Source organism: Symphalangus syndactylus, chromosome 4, assembly GCF_028878055.3.
Source record: "Symphalangus syndactylus isolate Jambi chromosome 4, NHGRI_mSymSyn1-v2.1_pri, whole genome shotgun sequence".
Classification (NCBI taxonomy): domain Eukaryota; kingdom Metazoa; phylum Chordata; class Mammalia; order Primates; family Hylobatidae; genus Symphalangus; species Symphalangus syndactylus.
Window position 1 is genome coordinate 64,514,625 of NC_072426.2, and position 7,483 is coordinate 64,522,107.

A 7,483-nucleotide genomic window follows, 5' to 3' on the forward strand; every position below is an offset into this window, starting at 1 on the left:
AGTCACAGTCACGTATTTAGTGCATCCCAGAAAAGAACAGGGGCAAGACAAGTTCCACCCGCTTTCATGAGTTTCATCAAATAGTGAGCCTACTCAAGGGTAGAGAGAAAAGATAATTTTCAAAAAGGAGTATGTTATTAAATAAGGCATTTACTATATTCTTTCCTAAAAGCACCCCAGATAGGGAACATGTTTTTAAAACTAGATCTAGGAAGTTGAATATGGAATCAATCCGTCCTTCTCCTCTTAAGGACGGACCACTGGTTAATGAATTACAAAAGAGAAAAGAAAAGAAAAAAGACTAAAAAACAAACCCTACAGACACTCCTCCTTCAAAAAAGAGAAAAAATAAAACCCCACTAAGATGTCCCAGATTACCTTCCAGAATGGACTCAGGGAGCAGCTTCAGCAATTCCAATTAGTCTCTTCCAGTCATCACAAACATGCCTTGCATTTAAGTAAAAACAAAATTGTTTTTTGAAACAAAAACCAAAAATGAGTACTGATCACTTTTCTAACAGTACACAATTACTCAGAATTAACTAGTATTGGGAGGGAGAAGTGGGCCATACCTCTAATCCCTGTCTCACATGGATGCATGTGGGTTGGTGCAGGGTATTTGTCATTATTGCAGAAATGAATTTTAATTTTTACTCTTTTGTTTGATTTAAACATTGCTTTTCGTATGATGCCTACACCAGCTGTGCAGAAAGGGCTCTGGAGAGATGTTCATAGCAGCATAGGCTTGCAGCTCTTCTTCAGTTCTGGAGGCTCCAGGACAGCCAATATTGCTTTGTCAAATCCATTCTTTAGGTCTTGCTGTGTGGGTATAGGACCGTCCATATACTTGACAGCCTTCAGGTTGTGGGCTGGCTTTTTAGCAGTCTCTGGAGTCATAGGCTTCTGTTTGTTCTTGGTAATTTTCTCAATAATAGACCCTCTGAGATCAATTTGGGTCATGACAAGGAAGAAAGGAGCCTTTGAACAGTGGTTAGTTATCTCAGGCCCTCACTTTTCTTTCATACTTTAAAATGAACGTGGAGAGACCACTGAAAGACTAGAAATAATATCTGTGTGGATAACTTAGCAGTTATAATCTGTCATAATCTTCTTGCCCTGCAGTATTAAAAGTCCAAGAGTATATGGCTCTGCACCAATCCTAACTGTGAGTGCATAGTTGTCAAAAACAATCCGTACCTACTAGGATGGAAATTTGTTGTGTAGGATATCAGGAGACATGTTTTACCAACAACTCCATTGACCACAACAATGCACCTAATTGTCTGCATTGCTGAAATAGTTTTGTATCCACTTTAAATATTTGAAATCTGATGTTGACCTCAGCTTCTCCAGAAAAGAGTTTTATTAGGAAGGAGGGGAATGGAGAAGAGGGGGAGGAGATGTCTGTTTTGCAGCACAGAATCTGGCCACAAAGGTGGGATTAGCAAACTCCTGTGGGAGAAGCTTCAGACACTGCAGACAGAGTGGGTTTACCGGGGAGGCACCGTCCACAAAGTCACTCAGCACACATAGATGTCTCGGGTGCACAACAAATTTTCCCACGGTATATAGGACTCTCGATGAGACAAAACGATTACTCAATGTGAGCTAGTTCATAAGTTTTACTGATATGTCACAGCCTTTTCACATTCGAATCTCTGATCTCGCTTTTCAAAAAAAAAACTTTGTAAACAGCTCTATTAAGATATGATCTACATATCATAACTTTCATTTAATAAAAGTTATTTTTGGCAAATTTACAGAGTTATGCAACAGTCACCACAATCAATTGAACATTTCCATCACTCTAGAAAGATTCCTCAGGCTCATTTGCATCACTCTCCATTCTTACCTCCAGCCCCAGGCAACTACTAAATCTACTTTCCGTCTCTCTAGGAAGCAAAGAGCAAGCTGAGCTGGAGATACATTTACTTTGGGTTTAGTGGGATATTTTTGTGTCGTTCATGGTCATTTCTATGTATTGTTAAGATATTGCTAGCCATGCCCATGTAGGAATGGCTTCCAGGAATACTTCTGTTATCCATTGGGCCTCCCACTTTGATTGAATTTTAATGATAAATAGAGAAGGATATTCCTTTCCCTATTCTGCCTCCAGGTTCTGGACCTCCATTTCTAATAGAGTATTAAAGAACTCTGTACCCAAATGAGAGTACACATTATTTCAAACACATATGGATGATTCACAATGTAATGACCACATGGTAGGCCTCAAAGGAAATGTCAAAAATGACCTTAAACTTGCTAACATATAAGCTATGTTCATGAAATTAAATATAAGAAATTAGAGTTTTCTGCCTGCTTCCTGAAGAGCAAGGAGACTGGTGGTCTGGTTCTTGGGCTTCCCTAGCAGCATGGCCCCCAAATGTCAGTCTCCCCTCCTGTCTCAAAAGAAGACACCAAGACCACCTTCTGTTCTGAGACCAGAGGAGACTTCGGCCTCTGTAGGCTTGCTGAAGAAGGGCGAAAAAGAACAGCAAGATTGATTGAACACATTGATGAAATACAAAATGAAATAGACAGACTTAATGAACAAGACAGTGAGGAGATTTTGAAAGTAGAACAGAAATATAACAAACTCCGCCAACCGTTTTTTCAGAAGAGGTCAGAAGTGATCTCCAAAATCCTAAATTTTGGGGTAACAACATTTGGCAATCATTTACAAGTGTCGCACTGCTTGGGAAAGAAAACGAAGAGGCATTGCATTATTTGACCAGAGTTGAAGTGACAGAATTTGAAGATATTAAATCAGGTTACATAGTAGATTTTTATTTTGATGAAAATCCTTACTTTGAAAATAAAGTTCTCTCCGAAGAATTTCATCTGAATGACAGTGGTAATCCATCTTCAAAGTCCACTGAAATCAAATGGAAATCTGGAAAGGATGTGATGAAACGTTTAAGTCAAATGCAGAATAAAGCCAGCAAGAAGAGGCAGCATGAGGCACCAGAGAGCTTCTTGATCTGGTTTACTGACCATTCTGATGCAGGGGCCGATGACTTAGGAGAGGACATCAAAGATGATATTTGGCCAAACCCATTACAGTACTACTTGGTTCCCAATATGGATGATGAAGAAGGAGATGATGATGATAATGAGGAGGAGGAAGGATTAGAAGATACTGATGAAGAAGGGGATGAAGATGAAGGTGAAGAAGACGATGATGAAAGGGAGGAAGGAGAGGAGGACGAAAGAGATGACTGATAGAATACTGATGGATTCCAACCTTCCCCTTTTTAAATTTTCTCCAGTCCCTGGGAGCAAGTTGTAGTCTGTTTTGTTTTGTTTTGTTTTTGCCTCTTGTGCTCAGTCGCCCTATTCTTGAGGTCTCTTTTTCTCTACACTTAATTGGGGGAAATATCTTGAGCAGAATACAATGAGAAAAGAGTCTCTACTCCTTTCTGTTCGAAATTCATTTTTATCCCTTCCTGTCTAAATAAAAACTGTATGGAATCAACACCACTGAGTTCTGTGGGAAAAAAGAAAAGCCTGCTCCCTTCGCTCTCCTGGAAGCTGGAGGGTGCTAGGCTCCTGCGTAGCAGTGCGTAGAATTCTAGCTTCTCGCCTCCTTTCTCTGTATATTGGGCTCAGAAAGTACACTGTGTGTCTATGTGAATATGGACAATTAGCACTGACCAACATGTATCTATTTTCTCTTGTTTAAAAAAAAGAAAAAAAAACTTTAAAAAATGGGGTTGGCTGGGTGCAGTGGATCACACCTGTAATCCCAGCACTTTGGGAGGCCGAAGCGGGTGAATCACCTGAGGTCAGGAGTTTGAGACCCGCCTGGCCAACATGGTGAAACTCCGTCTCTACTAAAAAAATACAAAAATTAGCTGGGCGTGGTGGCAGTCACCTGTAATCCCAGCTACTCGGGAGGCTGAGGCAGGAGAATCGCTTGAACCCAGCAGGTGGAGGTTGCAGTGAGCTGAGATGCGGTTGGTTGCATTAACTTCTACTTCCTGCCAGTTAGCCCTTACTCTGCTTTTTTTTCCCTTTAGCATTTAATCATTACCTGACATATTACACACTTTTAAAATCTGTCTCCCCCAACTGGAATGTAAGCTCCATGACAGAAGGGACCTTTGTTTTGTTCACTGCTCTATCACCAGCACCTAAGTAGTAGGTTCTCAAATATCTGCTGAATAAATTTAATAGATCAATAATAAAACAGGACTTTAAAACCACAACCACCTGTAGGCTGGGCGCAGTGGCTCACGCCTATAATCCTAGCACTTTGGGAGACCAAGGTGGGTGGATTGCCTGAGTTCAGGAGTTTGAGACCAGCCTGGGCAACACGGTGAAACCCCGTCTCTACTAAAATACAAAAAATTAGCCAGGCATGGTGGTGTGCACCTGTAATCCCAGCTACTCGGGAGGCTGAGACAGGAGAATTGCTTGAACCTGGGAGGCGGAGGTTGCAGTGAGCCCAGATCACTCCATTGCACCTCCAGCCTGGGTGACAGAGCAAGACTCTGTCTCAAAAAACAAACAAACAAAAAAAGAAAAACAACAAACAAACAAAAAAACTACAACCACTTTTAAAAATAATAGAAACACACAAACTTGTGGTTAGTAGTACATGAGGATTTGCCAGACACTGTTCTAGACTGATGGTAGAATGATGAATAAAAAAGATGAGTTTCTATATTCACAAACTATGTATTTGACAAAGGACTAATATCCAGAATCTACAAAGAACTCAAACAAATCAGCAAGAAAAACACAAATAATCCCATCAAAAAGTGGGCAAAGGATGTGAATAGACAATTCTCAAAAGAAGATATACAAACAGCCCACAAACATATCAAAAAATGCTGAACATCACTGATTATCAGGGAAATGCAAATTAAAACCACAATGAGATACCAACTTACTCCTGCAAGAATAGCCATAATTAAGAAGTGAAAAAACAATAGATGTTGGTGTGGATGTGGTGAAAAGAAAACACTTTTATACTGCTGGTGGTAATGTAAACTAGTCCAACCACTATGGAAAACAGTATGAAGATTCCTTAAAGAATTAAAAGTAGATCTACCATTCAATCCAGCAATCCCACTACTGCATATCTACTCAAAGGAAAAGAATTCATTATATGAAAAGGACACCTGCACACACGTTTATAGCAGCATAATTTGCAACTGCAAAAATATGGAACAAACCTGAATGCCCATCACCCAAGTAAATAAAGAAAATGTGATACACACACACACACACACACACCATGGAATACTACTCAGCCATAGAAAACAAAATAATGTCCTTTGTAGCAACTTAGATGGAGCTGGGGGCCATTATTCTAAGTGAAGTAACTCCAGAATGGAAAACCAAATATAGTATGTTCTCGCTTATAAGCGGGGGCTAAGCTATGAGGATGCAAAGACGTAAGAATGATATAATGTACTTTAGGTATTCAGGTGTGGGGAAGGTTGGGTGGGGGTGAGGGATAAAAGACTACATAGTGGGGCCAGGTGCGGTGGCTCATGCCTGTAGTCCCAGCACTTTGGGAGGCCGGGGCGGGTGGATTGCTTGAGGCCAGGAGTTCAAGACCAGCCTGGCTAACATGGCAAAACCCCGTCTCTACTAAAAATACAAAAATTAGCCAGGCATGGTGGTGTGTGCCTGTAGTCCCAGTTACTCGGGTGGCTGAGGCATGAGAATTGCTTGAATCTGGGAGGCAGAGGTTGCAGTGAGCCGAGATTGGCCACTGCATTCCAGCCTGGGTGACAGAGCAAGACTCCATCTCAAAAAAAAAAAAAAAAAAAAAAAAAAAAAAAAAAAAAAAAGACTACCTATTAGGTACAGTGTATACTGCTTGGGTAACGGTGATGAGTGCATCAAAATCGCAGAAATCACCACTAAAGGACTTATCCATGTAACCAAAACCACCTGTACCCCCCAAAACTATTGAAATAAAAAAAATTATTTTAAAAATTGAGACAAGAATTTTTTTTAAAAAGATGAGTTCTGTGTTCTTACTTACACAGAACCTAGTAGGGAAGCTTGTTCACCTAGTGAACAAGTAATTAAATAAAGTGACATAAAGGTTATAATAGGAAAACTACAAGGGCTATGTGAACATACAGCAGGGAGACCCCACCTAAGCTAGTGGTAAGGGACAGGCTGGCATCAGTACACACTAATAACTGAAGGAGGAAGAGCAGCTAACCACATAAAAAAGTAAAGATGAGTTCTTAGCAGGAGGAACAGCATGTTTACAGGCTCACAGGCTTAAGAGGTCATAACCACTATTGTAATAAAGAGATAGGTCAAAAGCCTGAGATAGTCTTTCTGGAATAAACCTGATAGCAAAAAAAAAAAAAAAAAAAAACACCCACAATTGTGGCTTACTGGTGAGCATTGAGTTTTGAAGTCTGATGGTATGTACATGTAATGAACTAAGACTACTTGCTTCTTTCTGTATACCCATCTGTACTGGATGGTCTGAAGCAAAAAAGTGTAGTTAATACATCGATCATAGTAAACAGTGGAGGTAGCAGCAGCCCACATGATAATATTTTGGTTTTCCATGTCCAGTGTGGAATAATTTCAGTGAAGGTGGAAAGTGATAGGAGGGCAAAGGGCAGGCTCAATGTGGGAGTATTATTACTATTATTACTGTTGTGCTGTTATATTGTTAAGATATTGACTGCGATTTATCAAGTATTTACTACAAGCAAGGTGCTGCACAAGAAACTTTACATACTCGTTCCATATAATTCTCACAAAATTCTTACCAAGGAACTATTATTCTCTAGTAGGGATATGAAAGCTCAGAGAAGTTTAGAGACTTACCCCAGGTCACACAGCTAACAGAGGAACTATAATTCAAATTTTGTTCTGTTTGGCTTGCAAACCCATATTCTTTCTATTACAGTCAGTCTAACATAATGCGACAGATCCAGTGCTAGAACTGAATTCTTTTTCACTATCAAATTTATTCCCACTATACCTCTCAGATTTTCTTCTAATTTCCCTTTAGCACAGTACGGAATGTTGGTTGGTTGGCATTCTTTACCTGGTGGGAGATGCAATCTTACTTTTGAAGAGTTTGAATAATCAGTGATCCATTCTTTTATTAGGCTGCTATATTTCTTTAACTTTTAGTACTGAACATAGAAGTATTAAGAGGCACTCTGGAAAAATCCTCTAGATTTTAGATATAGTCCTCCTTGCCCCGTTATGTCACAGCAAATCAATTCCTCTTCATAATCAGGATGATTCTCCTTCTGGTTGTTGACAGAAGGAGCCCAAAATGGCTAGATAATACTCATAACTTCCAATACAGTGGGAACATTGCTGTGTCCCTTTGAGAACTAAGCATCTCTCCTTTGTAAACTAAGATCCTAAAATTTGGGGACTATATTAAGGGAATGATTTCACTTTCAATTCTTGATTCTTAGACCTGTGTGTCTGGCTACAGGAGAAAAATGTTGGTTGCTTATGCAAAGCATATACTGTATCC

General features: G+C 39.8%; 2 pseudogenes; one reads left to right on the plus strand and one right to left on the minus strand.

The window, feature by feature from the left end:
* Positions 1 to 560: 560 nt before the first annotated feature.
* Positions 561 to 1,346, minus strand: LOC129480734 (cell division control protein 42 homolog; annotated as a pseudogene).
* A 1,026-nt stretch (positions 1,347 to 2,372) lies between these two features.
* LOC129480731 (protein SET-like) lies at positions 2,373 to 3,222 on the plus strand (annotated as a pseudogene).
* Positions 3,223 to 7,483: the final 4,261 nt, after the last annotated feature.